This window comes from Cetorhinus maximus, chromosome 12, assembly GCF_964194155.1.
Source record: "Cetorhinus maximus chromosome 12, sCetMax3.hap1.1, whole genome shotgun sequence".
Taxonomy (NCBI): domain Eukaryota; kingdom Metazoa; phylum Chordata; class Chondrichthyes; order Lamniformes; family Cetorhinidae; genus Cetorhinus; species Cetorhinus maximus.
The window spans coordinates 55,398,167-55,417,518 of record NC_135890.1 but is presented as its reverse complement, the minus strand read 5'-3'; positions in this window follow the sequence as shown (position 1 = coordinate 55,417,518).

The window sequence follows — 19,352 nt, the reverse complement described above, 5'->3', positions numbered from 1 at the left end:
ACAGGACATACCAAGGGATGGTGATGGTGGAGTCTGGGACATTATCTGTAAGATATGATTGTGTGAGGATGACAATATCAGGCTGTTGCTTGACTAGTCTGTGGGACAGCTCTCCCAATTTTGGCACTAGCCCCAGATGTTAGTAAGGAGGACTTTGCAGGGTCGACAGGGCTGAGTTTGCCATTGCCGTTTCTGGTGCCTAGGTCGATGTTGGGTGGTCCGTCTGGTTTCATTCCTTTTTAGTGTCTTTGTGGCAGTTTGTTACAACTGAGTGGCTTGCTAGGCCATTTCAGAGGGCACTTAAGAGTCAACCACATTGCTGTGGGTCTGGAGTCACATGTAGGCCAGACCAGGTAAGGATGATAGATTTCCTTCCCTAATGGACATTAGTCAAAAGGACATTAGTCAAAAGAGTCAAAAGCAGGAGAAAGTACACTCACATTTGCATTGAGAGAGGGATGATGTGGTGCAGGATCCTCATGAGGGCGTTCACCGCCGACCTCACTGTCACCTCAGGCACGGTCCACGTCCTCACCAGTCAGCGCGATGGCACACTCCTCTAAGTGAGTGAGGGGCCTAATGTGGGTCACTCCACCCCTGGTCTAGGACCTCTCCCTGCTGATGTGAGTCAGCTTCTGCTGCATGAAAACAGATGGAGAGAGTGTGAGCAGGATACACGGCACTGGGTGGAATGTTTGTGTGGTGAGCGGAGCCATGGACAGGATGAGGATGTGAGCTCCAGAGGATATGAGCCTGCTGGAGATGTGAGGGTGTGTGTGAGAGTTAGCGTTGTAGTCCCTTGAGGTGGGAGAACCCTGCGGATGTGCGATGGGTTTGTGAGTGGGTGAGTTGAGAGTGATGAGAAGAGTGACTTACCCTGGCTGAACGGAAAAGACCATTTGTCCTCTTTCGGCACTGGGTGGCTGTCCTCTTTTGCGGGGCATTGGCGCTGACCACCACTGCCACTGCCTCCCATGCTGGATTGGTGATGCAGCTGTGCATCCTGCGGCCAGAGCAGGGATAGAGGACATCACGGTGGGCCTCCACAGCATTCAAAAGGCACTCGAAGGACTCCTCACTGAAACCGGGAGCTGCAGTCATTTTGCCTTTCAGGGACATCTTGTCTTCTCTGCAGCAGTCCTGGGCTGGAAACACCGAGAGGTGTGTGTGCAGCTGCACTTTAAATATGGCGCCTGGCGTGATGAAGCGGTGAGGTGATGGCATAGCGGACCAATGAGAGCCCGCCCACCATCAAAACGGCGTGTTTCCTGGGATTGCAAGTAATTAATGTGACGGGTTTGGGATGATACGGCGTGAAAATCCGCCATTTCAGCTGGCGGGTGAAACATCATCTTACCCATCCACTACCACACTCAGTGGGAATCTGGGATGATTCTGCCCACCGTCTTTTACTAAATGTCAGAATTAACCCCTTGTTGCACAGCCCTGTGCTGTTGGCTGCAGCTTGGTTTCTGTATTGTGTGGTACAAAAACACGAGGTCAAAACATGTCACTGTGGGTTTGGATTTTATACTCCATAAATTTCCCAGTTGGAGGTGATTCCGATCCTATGGAGGACACCCAGAACCCTCGGTACTGCAGCATTCTGCAGTCTCTCTCTATTTAAATAATATTCTGCTTCTCTATTCTTTCTGCCAAAGTGGACAACCTCACATTTTCTCACATTAGAATCCATCTGCCAAATTTTTGCCTGCTCACTTAATCTATCTATATCCCTTTGCAGACTCCTTGGGCTGAATTTTACAGCCCCTGAGGCTGAGCCTGAAGATGTGGAGTGAAGGAATAATAAAGAGAATTCCAGGAATAAAGATGTGAAGATGATTGAGAAAAGGCTCAGTGAGAGGGGACTAAAAGAAATCTGGGAGATAATGGACAGCCAAGGAAAGCATTGGACCAGAACTTCCACAGAGTGGCAGTCACAGTTGCATTGCCATTCCATATATTTTCACTTACACTAGAATGCAGCTGCATATTTCTTGCCTGATCTTCCAACTTGGGCCAGTAGTGCAGTGCAGCTGCTTCCTGAGGCCTTTAGACGAGTGTAGCAGAGACAGAGGGAAGAAAGCCATGTCCCCTTTTTTAACAGCACTAGCTGTCGTAAACTGGAAAAAGTTAAAGGTCCCAGCCACTTTGTGAAGCCAGTGACAGCGTAAATGTGTAAGGTAGGAAGATAAGTTGGGGGGGTGGTGTAATAATTATAGTCTTGGGAAATGTTGGACTGTAGCTTTAAGAATAATCCTGTGCTGTAAGATCACGTGATCTGCATAAACAATTGTGTTAGAAGCACAGGGAACCTATCCAGGGGAGAGTATTTATTTAATTATGGAGTTTGATACACACGTCTAGTTGCTGCTGCTGTCTTGTAAATAAAGCTAAATGTGTCCATCAAGAAAAGTTGTCTGAAGATCAACTCTATAACAAACTGGTGATGAGGATAAATCAGATTTGGCGTTGAACCTCACCCAGCGATTGTGAGTATCTAAGTTTGTTAAAAATAACAGAAAATATACTCATCCAAAATGCCACAGTTCGGCAGAATCAACCTCTTTGAGCCAGCCACAGGTGTTTGGTCTCAATATATAGAACATCTTGCAAACGAAATCACAGGGGAGGAAAAGAGGAGAGTGATCCTCTTGAGTACTTGTGGGAGCAAAACCTACAGCTTAATCAAAGATTGACGGCCCCCAGTGCCCCAGACTCAAAGACTTTCAGTGAATTAGTTGACCTCATTAAGGGACGTTTTCAACCCAAGCCCTTAGTCACAATGCAGAGAGGTTCAGATTCACAGAAATAGAGCCCCAGGTGAGACAATTGCTGCCTACATGGCGAAACTAAAACAACTAACAGAATATTGTGATTTCAGTGAAACCCTGAACGGCATGCTCAGAGATCATTTAACGTGTGGTGTGCGGGAAGACGATATTCAGTGAAGATTGCTGGCTGAAGTGAGCCTTGATTTTAAGAAAGCGTTAGAAATAGCACTGGTGATGGAAATCACTGCAAGGGATTCACAGGCAATTCAAGGGGTGCAAAATGGCGCCATGCACCAAATCGGACAGGAACAGTCAGCCAAAAGTGGCGTGAGCAGCCCGGACTCCGCCGTGAAGTGTGAAGCAGCCCCCGCTAACTGAAAAATGAGAGGAAACAACTTAGCAACTAAATCGAAAAATAACTTTCAGCAAAGTGGAAACAATCAGTCTTCTAGTGATTGGCAATTTTAAAAAGTGGAGTGTTTATTTTGTCACAGAAGCAGACACATAATGTAAAAGTGCAAAGCGAGATTTAAACAGGCTTCCAAACAACAAATGAAGTTCAATAAAGCCTATAGTGTAGAAGAGCCTGAAACAGCCAATTCTGATATTTATTCATTATTCAACATGAAAGCTGGGAAGACAGAGCCAATTACTGTCACAATGCAAGTGAATAGTAAACCATTAGAAATGAAAGTAGGCATGGGAACTTCCACCACTGTAATAGGAAAACACACTTTCAGATATTTAAATAAAGGTGATCAGCAACTAAATTTGGAACAAACATCTGCCAAGTTAAAAATGTACACAGGCAAAGAAATCCCAGTAAAAGGTATCAGCAGAGTAACAGTCCATTATAGAAACCAGTCGGCATATCTACCAGTTATGGTATTAAAAGGCAGAGGACCAAGCCTCCTTGGTCAAAATTGGTTGAGAGAAATTAACCCTGATTGGCCAGTGAGATTTCAAAAGGAAGCTGGAAGAGTTCCTGCCTTGAAAAAGGAACAAGGCAAAGTGTGGCAGAAAGAGCCTGGAGAGTTCAAGGACCGCAACAGGATGAAAAAGGAGGGCATAAGGTCTCAACAACCTTAAGAAATGAAAACGGTCTTAAACCATTACATGGAAGAACAGCAGAAGAAACTCAAGGAGACCCTGCTGAATGTCAGAATTCAAGACGGAGTGAGTAACCTTCACAAGGAAAAGGAAAACCTGTTGAAAGACCTTCACACACTACAAGGTTCCCTCAGGTCAATGTTTTTGCCTCTAGAAAAGTACGAAGAGAAACAAGAAGAATTTAACACCTCTCTGAAAAAACTGAAGAACCAGTTGGTAGAGAAAACTCATCAATGTACAAGTTTCTAGGAGGAAGCAAACAGATACAAGAAAGAAACAGAAGGGCTGAAGAATCAGCTAAATGAAGCTAAGGAGGCTTTGAAAGCAAAGGCGCAGAACTTTCCAAGATGCGAGCAAATACTGAAGTCATGGGTAGCTCAACTACAGAACTAAGACAAGTTAAGATTGCATCTGAGAGGAGTCTGGCTGACAGTGAAGTCAAAAAGAAGGCCAAGACTAAATTCTATGGTAGAAAGAAGACGATGCAGAATTACTGACGAGGCGCCATCTTCGGACAAGACTAAGCCTAATACTTCCCAATTTGATGGGGAAGGTGGAGAAACGTCAAGGTTCCCAAAAAGCGACTCACGATTTGCATAGTTAAGAGTGACAATTTACTGTTGGAGAAGCAACATATGTGAAGAATTTTGGTGGAGGACTGAAGTGGTTACCTGGTAAAGTCAGTTCAGTGACCGGACCATTGAAATGCCACTTGGAACTGGAGGGCCGGATCACCCATGAGCATGTAGATCATTTAAGAAAAAGAGATATACCCAACCAGATATTGTTACACCTGTAACCATTACTGAACCAGTGTTTCCTGTTGAAGATGCTCAACCAAGGACAGACATGCCTGATGTCTCTGTCAGAGTGGAAGGCTCTGAACTGCATGTGCCTAATGAGGTGCCTGATGTTAATGCAGTTCCAGAGAATGTGTTTCCTTCAAAAGAATCTGAAGTCGTGGAGCTACGACATTCCACATGGATCAGGAAACCACCTGAAAGACTGAACTTGTAATTTCATGACCTTTGTAAATATTGTGATGTCATGAGGTAAATATCCTGGTAAATACAAAATGTACAGAAAGTTAAAGGGGGAGGAATGTAGTAATTATAGTTTTGAAAAATGTTGGACTATAGCTTTAAGAATAATCCTGTGCTGTAAGATCACATGATTTATGTAAACCAATGTGTTAACAGCGTGGGGAACCTCTACAGGGGAGAGTGCTTCTTCAGTTATGGAGTTTGATGCACCAGGTGTAGTTGCTGCTGCTGTCTTGCAAATAAAGTTTAATGTGTCCACTAAGAAAAGCTTTCTGAAGATCAGCTCTATAACAGGTGGTCAGGCAGGGGGGCCGGTGATCAGTGGGGGCGGGTCGGGTGGTCAGTGGTGGAGGAGGGTGGTCAGTGGGGCATTTTGGGTGTTGAGGGGGCCAGATGGTCAGTGGGGAGAGTTGCAGGTCAGTGAGGGATCAGGTGGGGGGATTGGGTGTTCGGTCGGGGTCTTTGGGTGGTCAGTGGAATGGGCCGGGTGGGAGGGGCCAGGAGGGTCAGGGTGGGGGCCATCATACTATAGTTACCCAGGAGTTAGAAGTGGTTTTAATTCTTCCAACTTTTCCTGGGTAACCAATTTGCTAAGAGACTCAGAACCATCCAAAGTCTCCAATTTAAATCAGATTATTGGATGGTTCCCAGTGCAGGGCAATTGCTCATTGCCAGTTTGAACTTCTCTGGCAATTGCCATGCAATCCTTGTGTTGTGCTTTCTATTAAATGTATGAAGTTTCTAAGTATAACTTAATCCACAAGACCTCCCAAAACGGAGGGTTCCCCAGTGCATCTTCTGGGGTACCTCCGCAGTACGACCCCCACAGAGATCGGAGATTATGGGCCATCATGGGGAGAAGTAACTATCACTGTGACTTTGCTAAACAGAGAGTTCTAGATTGACATGCAAGGCGGATGTCCTTAGGTTTATTATGGAGCTGTCTGAGCCTGCAAACTATAGAAACCATAAAAGAGGCAGTGCTTTGGATTTAAAGAACAACAAAAACTCATCTCTGTGGGAGGAATTGTCTGTTCCCACTGGCGGCGGGCGTGCTTGGTGGTGTGAGCGGACAATATGGCGCGAAGGCCAAAAATTGGTTTCACGTTTGCAGTCATCCACTCCGCCTGCCAATGGCGGGCCATGTTTCCTACCACTGCATGTTGGGAACTTCATTGTAATACATATGCATATCATTATAAGCCCAGCTCACTGGCATCATCCCCCCAAGCTGGATCATCTGGGAACGTAATTGCAAACCAACGTGGTTCACAACAGCGTTTGTAAGGCGTGCACCTGGTGAGATACACTTTGAGGGGAAATCAGAGGTGAGAGCATAGTAAAGTTGCGCAGCACTCGTGAGGGTCACCTTTTGGACCTCATGGTTGAAGCATCGCTCATTCAGGCGAGCACACAGGCAAGTTGCTGGCACCATATGGTGCCGGGGCAAGGGCTGCACTGTGATTGAGGCAGTTGGTGGGGGCAAGGGCTGCACTGCATTTGGGGTGAGTTGGGTGGGCAAGGGCTGTGCTGCGATTGAGGTGAGTTGGGGGGGGTAAGGGCTGCATGGCGGTTGAGGACCAAAAAGAGGAATTAGTGGTGGTAGATAAAGAGAAAGAGGTAGAAATGAAGGATTCTGAAATTGATTTTCCTCTAATCAAATAGGGTATTTTTCACAGAAGTTGAATGTACAACAGAGAAGATATTCAACGATCAAAAAGAAGACTCTAGGCCTGGTGTTAGAATTGCAGCATTTTGAGATTTACGTTGCAAACAATTCGTCAGAAACAATTATTTATATAGACCACAATTCTTTAAAGTTTCTGGACAAATTTTGAGACAGAGGTGCAAGGCTATTCAGATGGAGTTTATTACTCCAACCATTTAATCTACAGGTCATACATGTGGCTGGATGAGAAAATCTGATTGCAGATGCATTGTCAAGAGTTTGAAGCTGAAAGAGAACATTGGACATGTAAAAACATGGGCACTAGACTGGAATAATTTCTGTCGATACCAAGGATTTGTATATATATTATGTTAATGCATGTATCTGGTAATTTAATAATGTGAGTATATAGATAACTATAGGAAGTGATGTAAGATGGGTTAAGAAAAGGAGCCGCCTTTTGAAATTATGACAGTTCATTTTCCAGTAAGGAGGGGGCGTCATGAATATATAATAATTTTCATAATATTGTTATGATTTACTGTAAAGGTAGGTTAATAGTAGGATTTGGATTAGTTTCTCTGTGTGGATGTGAGTGTGTGGGGAATTTAATTGAATTAGAGACAGCTGGTCTGGAGCTTTCGAGTTATCAAAAGGGAATCTAAGTTCAAAATGCTAAATACATAATCGTGGCTGAAGTTTTAGAATGTGAGGTATGAGGAAAATTTGCATTTTTAGCTAAATTAGAATAATTTAAATTTCAAAGAGATGGTAAGATGTTACACCTAGCTAAAAAAAGCTAAGCCAAACAGTGTGTTTATTTTTCCCAAAGTTTACTGATAGTATGAGTGCTATGAAAGATTTGTTTTATGAGAAAAGTAAAGTTGCAAAGACATATTGGAACAATGGAATTTACATTAAAAAGAGAGAAACACTTATAAAGGAGATGAGGTTATGTGTAAGGGAGAAGGAATTCTAAAATTTAACGCAAGTGTCAAAAGCCTCCAGCCTCTATGCATCAAGTTGCTGTCTTTTGGAACTGAAGCTAAGAAAATTCACTTTGAATATCACTGTCCAAGGTATTGTATGCCTTGCCTGTGTCAGTTTAATTCTATTTGTTTTTACTGATGCCTCAATGGGATATCTGGGAGCCAGATTAATTAGGGGATTTAGGAGTTATTATAGTAATAATTTATAGACCTATGTATGTGCTTAAAATCTTTTCTTCTATTAAAACATGCTTAGTGTAGTTCTGTAAAAAACTTTTAAGTGTTAGTGGACTTATTACCACTGAATTCAAGGCATGCATCTTGAAATAAAATACAAATTGCAGAACAGTTGTAGCAGCTGTTTCAATTTTCCCTCTGTGATTTGAGCAGCTTGGCACTTCCCATCCTCTGTGCCATGACAGTCAGATAGGACATGTCATTCAGATGTCTGACACCAGACTCCTGAGGTAACTGCTCTTTGCGGAACTTGGTAATGACAGGGGACTCCCAGGAAGACAGTGGAAATGTTTTAGGGGTGCCCTCAAAGCATCCCCGAAGATGTCAAACATCCCTGCTGACTCATAGTAGACTCTGGCTTGAGACGGGCCAAAATGGAGAAGGTTCATCCGGGAAGTCAACGAACATATTGTGAAACTTCATTGGGGACATGTAGGGGTGAAACTGAGGCATTGGAGTGCGTGCAAAAATCTCTAAACAACTCATCTACCAAAGCCTTCAAGCACCATCTGCCCCACATGTGTCAGAGTCTGCAGATTGCACATTGGACTTATTAGCCACCTCTGAACCCATCAAACCAGAGTGGAAGCAAGTCATCCTCAATCCCAAGGGACTGCCTAAGAAGAATATTTACAAAATTCTTAAAGAGCTGGACAGGATGGATACAGAAAGAATGTTCCCCTGGCTGATGAGTCTAGAACCAGGGTACACATTCCCAGAATAAGTGGCAAGCCATTTAGGGCTGAGATGAGGAGGAATACTCAGAGAGTAGTGAATCTTTGGAATTCTTTACCCCAGAGGGCTGGAAGCTTAGGCATTGAGCAAAATCAAGACAGAGGTCGATAGATTTCTAGGTACCAATGACATCTAGGGATATGGGAATAGCGCAGGCAAGTGACATTGAGGTAGATGATGAGCCATGATCTAGTTGAATGGTGGAGTTGGCTCCAAGGGCTGAATGGCCCACTCCTGCTCTGATGTTCCTAAGATCTTGTTTCATTCACAAATTGAAATTATGGCACTGAAAGCTTCACCTGTCCTATATGAAGAAAGGGGATGATTTCCTCACCTCACCTTGGTTGTCTTTTTCGAGACATTAAAAGCTTTGTGGATCTACTCCCCAACTGGTGCATGGAGCCTGGGTTCACCCTACTAACAGTTACCAGCCAGACACAGTGGCCCGCATCATATTCATAGGGCAGTGTCTGTCCTGAGGAGCATAGCATGCCTCACTATAACAGTATTGGCGTTGACTTGCCCATCCTAGACAGTCAGTGAGCCTCGTTTTATGGAATCTCTAGCAATCATCTGCTTTTGGATTTACGTGCTGTACAATTGGATGCCAGAATAATTCGGCACTTACATCATTTAAAGTGTCTAAAAATCCATGCAGGCTGTACTAGTACAAGTGGGTTCTCACTGACTCACTCATTTTTCCTAAAGCTAGCAGATTGGCAAATCAGGAGGCTCGGGTAAATAAAATGCCGACAGCTGCCATCTTAAAATTGCTTCACTAACTTCTACAGGAAACAAGCTATTAACCCACAATCTACTGAAAGAAGAAAATGTGTCACAGGGCGTTTTTTATTTAAAATATTTATTTATCTGGTTTGTTTTATGTGGTAGTTTCTTTCAGTTTTGAGGTAGTTTGTTCCATTAAAAGCAGCAAGTTAGCATGACTGCTGAATGTCAATGATCAACAATTGTGATATTGTCTTGCATGTTTATCAAAACCATAAGTTGCCCATGATGGGTTGGAAATTCTATGGGTAGAAATGCTTCACTGATGTCAGCCGTGGCTCAGAGCTGGTAGTCTCACATCCTGCACTGTAAGAGATGCTGTCTTTTGGATGAGATGTTAAACCAATGCCCCGCCTTCCCCCTCAGGTGGATAGAAAAAATCCCGAGGCACTACTAGAAGAAGAGTGGGAGATTGAATATTGCTGAAAACAAATGTTGTCGAAGCTTTTCATCTTGCACTCATCAGGACAAAATCATGAATGCCAAATTTCAAACACTCATAAGCTACTGTTTGTAAGAATGTTTTCCTGATATTTTGGACAGCATTTACCTCTCAAACACTGCCAAACAAATTTCCTGGCATTACGTGCCATTGTTGCTTGTGGGGGCTTGCGGTGTGCAAGTTGGCTGCTGTGTTTCCTTCAAAACTATGGTTGTAAATATTTTGGGATGTCCTGAGACAATGAAAGATGCTATTGATATATGAATCTTTATTTGGTTTTCTGTAAAGCATGATGGCCCATCACTTGTTTAGCGCTGCATCCACAGATATCTTGCACTGAGAATATTAAGAAATGATCCTGATGAAGATATGACTACACAATTGCTATACAACAACTGTCATCCCAGATGCATAGCACAAAAGAAGTTCCATGAGAATCAAGTACTTTAAATACAAAAAGTGTGAGGGCAGTAAAGAAACGTGGCTTGCACAGAGGCTCGAGGGAAATCAGATGAGGGAATGCCGCAATATAATCATCTTGTTATGTTCACATGAAAGTTACCAGTTTATAGAAGAATAAAACTCAAATTGTTGAACCAGGCTTTTTAATTATACCCCATTTTCTTTATGACCTCTCGCTGTTGTTTATTGTTCCTGTGAATAAAACAGATTAATTGTCTATTTGATTGCAATATTGTCTTTGCATTGCAAAGTGGCATAAAATGATGTAACTTATAACTGCTTCCTATGTACATCCACCATCCCTCACAGTAGGTGATTGATAATCAATTGGACTTAGCACAGCAAGCCTCATTCCTCGGTGTTATAATGTTACTTCGCAAGACAAGACCTGTCATGGCGACCAACGGGGGATAAAATGGTTAGTCCGGTGTAATTTGGTCACAAGACTAATTGAAAAAGAGAAAACAGGCAAGGAGAACAACGGAGAATAATGTAACACATGTGGTGTATGAGCAGTAAGCATTTAATGGAAGTACTGGCATTGTCACTTGGGACCAGTTCTCCTTTAAGAGGCATCATTTCTTTTGATTAAACCTGAGATCCTTCTGTATGTTTCATGTGAACATGGTGAAGATTCATTATTTCAATTACTCCGGGGAGACTGCTTATACGAAGGCTATTTGAGGTCACTGCCGGTGGAAAGCAAGAGGCATAACACGGTATTTTATCTTTATCGGCCCCAAATGTCGTGTTTCACATCAGGTAGGTTGAGACAGTTATTTCAATGCTACCTGTGTTGAAGATATCAAGATCTAGGGAACCCATAAGGTAACATTTATTTGTAACAAAGCAACACCAGCAACAGCTTGCAATTCTGTAGCACCTTTAGTATAATAAAATGTCCCAAAGCACTTGACCAGGTGACATCAAACAAAATTTGACACTGAACCTCAAAAGGAGATAAGCACAGATGACCGAGAGCTTGGTCAAAGACATAGATTCTCAGGTATTAACAGGATCCAAGCTGGTTGATGAAGCAGAAACCAAGACACAGAGATTTTATTTATCGAGAGAGTTTATTGACTTGTTCAGTCTCACAGCTCTCTTCCCACACAACCCAATGTCTCAACTGTACCCTATTTATATGTGCTCAAAGACAATTAATACTCATCACCTGTTTTTCTTTACCTTAGCAATATAATTGACATTAACAAACCTTAACAATGTAATTGTTAAGACATTGACATCAGAAACATCTTTAAAGAAGACAAAGAGGCAGTGAGGTTTAGGGAGGGAATTCCAGAGCTTAGGATCTAGGTAGCTGAAGGCATGGAAACCCTTGCCGCTCAGAGTACTACTTGCATATTAAAGGAAAGTTGGACATCTAAACTTCTTGTAAGAACTTATGTATAACAGTGATGAACCTCTACAAATGAAACTGTGGGATCATGAGGAATGGTTGGATACCCTCAGAAGGGTCATTCCATAATTCACAGAGCAAGAGCTTTTGTGGTGACCAAGGAGGGAGAAAGCAGACATTCTAATTGATATTGAAGCAATATTTAAGTTATAATGGTTGCATCCCAACAGCGTTATTTGGCCCGGTTTACTCTCTGCCTGGCCAAGGACAGAAGATTTGTTATTTTCTATTCAGCGCACTGTCCCAATAACAATTACTATGGCAGAAATATGTCGCTGAGTAGTTGCACATTTGCATATTTTTTTAAGTTCTATGAAATTCAGTACCTTCACGCAGTGGAAGGATGCATATGCCAATTTTGTTTATCACTCAAAAAGCTGCCTGTTTAAATGCACCACATAGTGTTTTCTCATTGTACTCATGCAGAAATAAAAAGGGGACTACATTTAAAACTTAATGAACTGATGTGATATAGCCTTGTTTTTTTCTCTCTCTCAAGTGGACATTAACAGTAGGAGATGGCACTAAAAGAGCCTGAGGGATATTTGTCAAACATACTGACTCAAATTAATTAGGCTGCTGACAACGCCGTTTAAGTTCTTAAAGGCAATATCATTATCTCATTCCTAGTGATTCTGTCGAGTTACTTGCTTGTATGATTTGGGGGTCATTCAACATTCGACAGATGGTATTCAAAGATAGTGAGTGAAAGCAGGGGGGTCAGACTCTGTAATCTAACACTTTATTGCATTCTGAAAAATGTATATTTACATATCTGTTATATGAGCTATTGCAATATACATTCACATATATATTTCATGAAACAAATGTCCATTTAAGTGTACATATATATATATATATCATCCAGCCAATCTACGTTTAACTGTACATTCACGTATATATTTTATGAAGTCAGTGTGCATTTCCATCATACGGTCTAGAGGAGGAGTGCACTGATACATTATGGTTTATTGGCCTTGGCTTGAACCAGGGGCAAGAGGGATTTGAGTCAACTTTTTGGACTTGGCTTTTGGTGATTAGTTAGGGTTAGGGACAATAGTGGGTTGCTATGCTGAGGGAACTCAGTTTGTACTGAGTGAATGAGCCTCCAAGAAGAGCTCAAAACCCAATCCAATATTGGTAGAAAGGAAGTGAAACTTTGGAGATGAGGGAAAAGCAAAATCAGGGGATCTGACATTGGAGGAGTGGAGATTCAGTCCATCAAACTGGCTCCCTGGATTTTAATCCCATTCCTCCGTCCTTTGGTTGTGAGTAAGGGCTTGCTCTTTACATAGAATTGCAGGGAATTTTGCAGCACAGAAACAGCCTGTTCAGTCTAATTGGTCTATACCAGTGTTAATGCACCACGTGAGCCTCCTCCCACTTTACTTCACCTCACCTTATCCGCAAATTCAGCATTAAACTCTATTTATTCCTGTTAGCAGGAGCCTGCTGTATGAGAATTGGCTGTTTTGCCACACTACGTTATAACATGACTGAACTTAAAATAATCATTGAGATAGCTTGAGGATGTAGGTGCTACATAAGAGCAAGTGCCTTTTTCCTTCTGGGAATATTCCTCGTAATACATATGCAGAAAGATCACATTGTACAAAAGTCCTGCTTGGGAATAGTATTCATTTCTATGTGCATCATAAAGAATCCCTGCACAGAGTTTTGCCCTTGGCAGGTGGGCTCAGCGGGGGTGGTCGGGAAGCCAATCACTGCCTGCGATCAGCACTGCACCACGATTTTATGCCAGCGGGCCAATTAAGGCCCACCCAGCATGAAATGTGAGCGGCAGTGATGCCTGTGCGGGGGCGGGGTGGGGGTGTGTTGGCGGGAGGAGTGCTAGTGGGCCAAGCATGAACTTTGCGCATGCGCGCGAGTGAGCTCTGCATAATCTCTTTGAGACATGGAGCTGCCTCATGGAGATAAAGAGATATTAAAAATTAATAAAGAAAATAAAAATGTAATAAAACATGTCCCCTCATATGACTCTGTCATGTTATTAATGAAAAATTAAAGTTTTTATTTTTATTTGCTTTTGGAAACCTCACCCGCCCATGGATGAGGTTTCCAAAAAAATGCTAAGGCCGCTTGGCCTTTTCACCTGCCTGCCAACCATTAGCTTGGATGGGCAGCAAAAAATTGACGTTAATTGATTGCTTATTGGCCTTAACAGTCCCTTTAATTGTTGGCGGGCGCGCTGACTCCAGCGCGCGCCCGCTGACTGAACTATCACGCAACTGCACGTTGATGTCGACACGCTCAGCCGACGTCAATGTACATCATTTCACGCTCAAGTGGGTCGGGCACGCTCCTGCCTGCTGAGCAAAAGTTTTTGCCCTCTGAGCTGCTGAGCTGCACTCCAAACAGTTGGCAAAAGATAAGCATGAATCCCTGATAAACCATATTAATGGGTCACCCATTGAAATCAAACCAGCCACATTGGAAGAAGGAGTTTTCTTGCAAATGAACAGTTGGATCCACACAAATAGGTATAGCATAAAGAACATATCCTTTTATTTTTCTCTTTTTCTGTTGGACTGTGGATTTAAAATTACAATGGCTGCAGTTTGAAAAACATGTCTACTGGAACAGGATGAGAGATATATACAATGCTGCAGTCCTGGAACAGAGTGTGCCATGAAAGACAGGATGGTGCCGGAAAGGAGACACCAAGGGAGCTGCCTGGCAACAGCATTTTAATTGGCTCGTGTCCAGGTGACCAGTTTTGAGTGAGAGCAGTGCAGCAGAATGGATCCTATCCTGAAAGGAAAAAGACCTAAAACCTCTGCCTCCTGTGTGTGTAATATTCCAGTAATTCCACAATATTAGCTAGCTGGCATTTCTCCTCATATCTCTATAACCTGCTCTCTCTCCCTGAAAACCCCTGTGAAGAGAAAAAGAGAAAAATCACCATTAGAGACAATGAAAAACAAGTGTTCAACCAGTTAAATAAATATTGAAAGTGCTGGGAGACCACCTCATGTGATCAACAAAGAACTGAAAGAAATTTGGAAGACATCGATCAAAATCAACCCATCAAACCCTGTACTCAGGAATTGGTGCTATTGAACTATTTTATCCTACCTTTAAAATCCATGCTTTGTGTGTCTTATGTGTCTTGTATTTGTGTGTATAGAATTTAAGAAGGGGTAGAGTTTAGGTTATAGAGTTAGAAATTAGCAGTTCATATTTCTTTCTTTTGCCACTGATTAACGACAATTTGTTCAATAAACAGTTATTTACTTATTAAGTTTGCAAACCTGGTGCTCATATTCTGTTAACCTAAATTAAATAGTTAGGTAGAATTGGGGCAATCTGGTGGTTTGGTCACACTTTTCACATTTGTCACTGCTCGGGGAACAGTGGGGCTTGATATTACAGCGCAGTGAGTTGTGACAATAGTAAGGTTTCATTTTTGTTGAATACTGTTACTGACACCTGTTTAGTGAATTAGAGTTCATTAATATTGTCCTTTAACTTGTAATTTGTACATATGAGATTATGGTACATGAATGAGGATGGTACTAAACAGAATGAAGCAATGAGTACAGGAAGACAGAATGTATTGAAGGAACAGAAGGAACAACTGAAAGGTCAGGCCTCATACAGTACTACACTGGAAGGTTCGTCACAGTGCAGAGCTCCTAAAACCAATTGGTAGAGTTATAAATGCAAGGTTTTATAAGATTGTTTTGTTTTGGGATTGTCTCTTTAATTTAGGGCAAAATGGAGGGCAGAAGGAGGTCATGTGACCTGTTCTGAATCCTGTCCAACAGCAATCCTGGGTGGCTTGGTTATTAAAGATTAAAGGGGAGGGGGGCAGGCTGTTTTACTGGGAAGAAGCTACAAGATATTCACATCTGTGAACAATAACTAGGACAGCTGTTCTGACGGTAAATAGAGTGCTCGCCTCCAAGTTCCAGGGAGGTGTTAGTAATGTCTGGTTTTGTAAACAGTTTTACTTTAAACTGTCTATTTAATCGCAAGATAGAATGGAATTGGGAGTCCAAAGAGTAGTTAATTAGCATTTCTACCTGAATATAAGGCCCAAGTGATTCATGTTTCCATGGAGATGGGCTTTGAGAAGGGAAGAGTCCATTGGAAGCTATTGCAGGATCGGGTTACAGGTCTTCCTAAAAATATCATTGAACTTCACAGGTTTAGTCTGCAAGAATCTGAGAGAGAGAGAGAGAGAGAGAGAGACAGGCCCCAAGTCTCAATGGGCAAACCATCCCACTTGATTGGCACCCCATTCACAAACATTCACTCCCTCTACCACCAACGCATAGTGGCAGCAGTTTGTACCGTCTACAAGATGCACTGCAGCAACTCACCAAGGGTCCTTAGACAGCACCTTCCAAACTCATGGCGACTATCATCTAGAAGGACAAGGGCCGCAGATACATGGGAACACCACCATCTGCAAGTTTTCCTCCAAGCCACTCACCATCCTGACTTGGAAATATATCACCATTCCTTCACTGTCGCTGGGTCCAAACTCTAGAACTCCCTCCCTAACAGCACTGTGGGTGTACCTACACCATATGGGCTGCAGCGGTTAAAGAAGGCAGCTCACCACCACCTTCTCAAGGGCAATTAGGGATGGGCAATAAATAGTGGCCTAGCCAGCAATGCCCATTTCCCATGAATGAATAAAAACGTACATGCAAGAATGTGGGTCATGCTCGGATTGAACAAAGGTTGTGACGAATTAAACAAGGCTGGAACATTCACCTACAGTCAAATTATTAAAACTGGACTTTATGTTGTGCAATTCCTTTAAGTTGATCACTGGGAATTCAAATTTGTTTTTAAAAGTTATCGATCTTTATGGGGATTGTAACGGTATTGTCTATTCCACGATCTTAAAGAGGAGTGGTAGATTGGGAAGAAGTCTATGAATTTTCAGACAGTATGTCACGTATTCAAATTTTGATATGAATTTAATTTTCTCTACGTAAGCCGTAAAATTGTATCATGGAGATTCTTGTTGCCGCACAGATTAACTTTCTGTGCCATTAGCAACCCACTCAGAACCAGCCAACTGATGCATCTAGTCCTCTGAGGCAGGGGTCACCAATAGGCACAGAGCAGGAGAACACAAGATGTACCCTTTTAATGCTCCTCACAAGCAGCTTCTGATGGATGTGAAAGGAACTCAGAGCTTGATGTTTGTGCCTCAGGGAATTTTTAATATTGGAATTGTTTTGAATTTCTGTTAAATTGTGCTTGTTTAGTGTTTTCACTTTGCAAATATGTCGATGTGAATTGTGCATTGTAATTAGTTGGTACCCAGCATTTGTCACATATTACAATCTCCTCAAATTCTTAAATGAGCTCAAGAAAGATATCTCCTGATTTTGAGATCTGTTGCTGGAGCTCAAGTGACACGTTATCTGCTGAGCTGTGCAAACTAATCCCCCATTGGACAGTCACAGCTGCTTTATAGCAAACTAGACAAATACTGAAACATGCAGTGTGCTAAAGACAGTTGGGTTTTTTTCCCTATCAACTAACACTGAATTGTAAATTTAGCTCTAAAAGTCACTGAACAGCACTATTTGAGAGTAAAGAGACTGGCTCAGAGCTGGAACAGACTTTCTGAAAAAGGTCCACGGAGATAGGTTGTTGCAGATGCTTTGGCCCACCCACACTTAGGGAGGAGTAGCGAAGAGGCTGATTCAAGGACAACCACAGGCGTGTTGATTTTACGTTGTAATGATAGTATTAACAAAGGGCAAATGAGATGTTTACAAGACTTTGGGTGGAATCATCCAGTCGTGTTAGTGTTGGGCACCATGGCGGGTGGGGGTGGGTCAATTCAGTGATGTCATTAAACCAGGGGCTGCAGTCTTTGTGCATTTTGGGGCCATGTCTTCTTTGCAGCACCCTTTGTCTGGAAGCACTGAGATGTGTTCGTGCAGATACACTTTAAATATGGTGCCCGGCGTGATGAGGCAGTGAGGTGATGGCGGGCAAATGAGAGCCTGCTCATCATCGAAATGGCGTGTTTCCCAGGAATGCATGATTAATGAGGTGGGATTATGATGATACAGCATGAAAAACCACCATTGCGGCCGGAGGGTAAAACGTCCTTTCTCCTGCCCATTACTGCAGTTAGTGCAAATCTGGGATGATTCCACCCCAGTGCTTGAGTACAGAAATCAAGGCTCACACTCCAGCACAGTGCGCAGGGAGCATGTTGGAAGCACTGTCTTTCAGATGAGATATTAAACTGAGGTCCCATGTGCCTGTTTGGGTGAATGTAAAAGATCCCATGCCATCATTTGGAAGAAGAGCAGGGAAATTACCCCAGTGTCCTAGGCAATGCTTGCTCCTCAATCATCAACACAAAAGAAAATAGGTTACCTGGTCTTTATCATATTGCTGTTTCTTATAAAAAATATGTTGGTAGAATACGTAGAACGCAGATGTTTGTTGGTGATACCAACACAACAGAAACAGGAAACTTCAAGTAGCTTTTAGATGCTACATCAAATGTGTTGGATTTTTATATTCATAAAGTTCTTTGAGATACTCTGCCTTTTGAGAAATTAGTCTGTTAGGCGAGTGGTTCTCAAACTTGGGTCTGGTGACCATGCTAGTGATTGTGAGCAAACCAGTGACTATTCATTGCGCTTGCAAGCCCCTTGTCACTTCCAACCATGACTAGGCTCACACAGGAATATTTCAAATGCTTGTGAACATGCTGCTAATGACTAATGTGACCCTCATCCGATCGCCCCTGATGGCTCATCATTGAAAAATTAGGGATTTATTTTTTGGAGGTTTTTTTCTCTCAAATTTTTCTTGTGGGATTGAGAATGACAAAATAAAAGAAACAAGAAGACATGACAGCTGAGATGGTAAGAAAATATTCCCTTCAAAATGTAGGGAGTCTCAAGAAGCTGGCCAGGGTCTGTGGACTAGTCTAAACTTATACTGCTTGCGCTAAGTTTAAATTGATTTCTTGAATCATGTACTATCATTTAGATTGGAGTCTCACAATTAACAATCCTTTTGAAAAAAAACTGTGCTTGATGTTGTGTTTTATGCTCAAAGATAAAGCAGCTCTATGTGTGTAACAGGAGTTTTATTCAATACATTAAAATGTCTGCTCTCTCATGCTTACAGCAGCTTGCTTCCATTTAATTTATTTTTCTCAGCGACCACACCCAGGCTTAATTAATAAAACACAGTGAGAAGTGCTGTAATATGCCTTTAAGGGATTGCAGCATGGCATCACTAGAAAGGAAGCGTGTCATGCAATCCAGTTTTAGTTTCACTTTTGCTTTTCAGCAGTTTACACACAAACACACTTACGAAAATGCTTGTTTTTGGTGATAAACCTATTTCCAGCTGTATTAATAAAATTTCACCAGGTTACCATTCGTGGATACATCAAGGAATACTATTTTATGGAAAGAAGAAAAAGAAACAATTATGTTCTCTTATGCTGTTCAATTGTATTGATTCATGGAAGATTTTACATTTGTGATTATGAAAATAAGCTTTCGTGAAACCTTGAAGCCCCTAACATGTGAAATTTCAAGCCCATTTTGGGCACAATTTTTCAATAGCACTCAAAGCTGAAACTACCTTGTGTTAGAGCAGTTAATTAGTCTAATGAAGAGCGGGGAGCTGAGGAAGAATTAAGGGAAAGAGAATGCTGT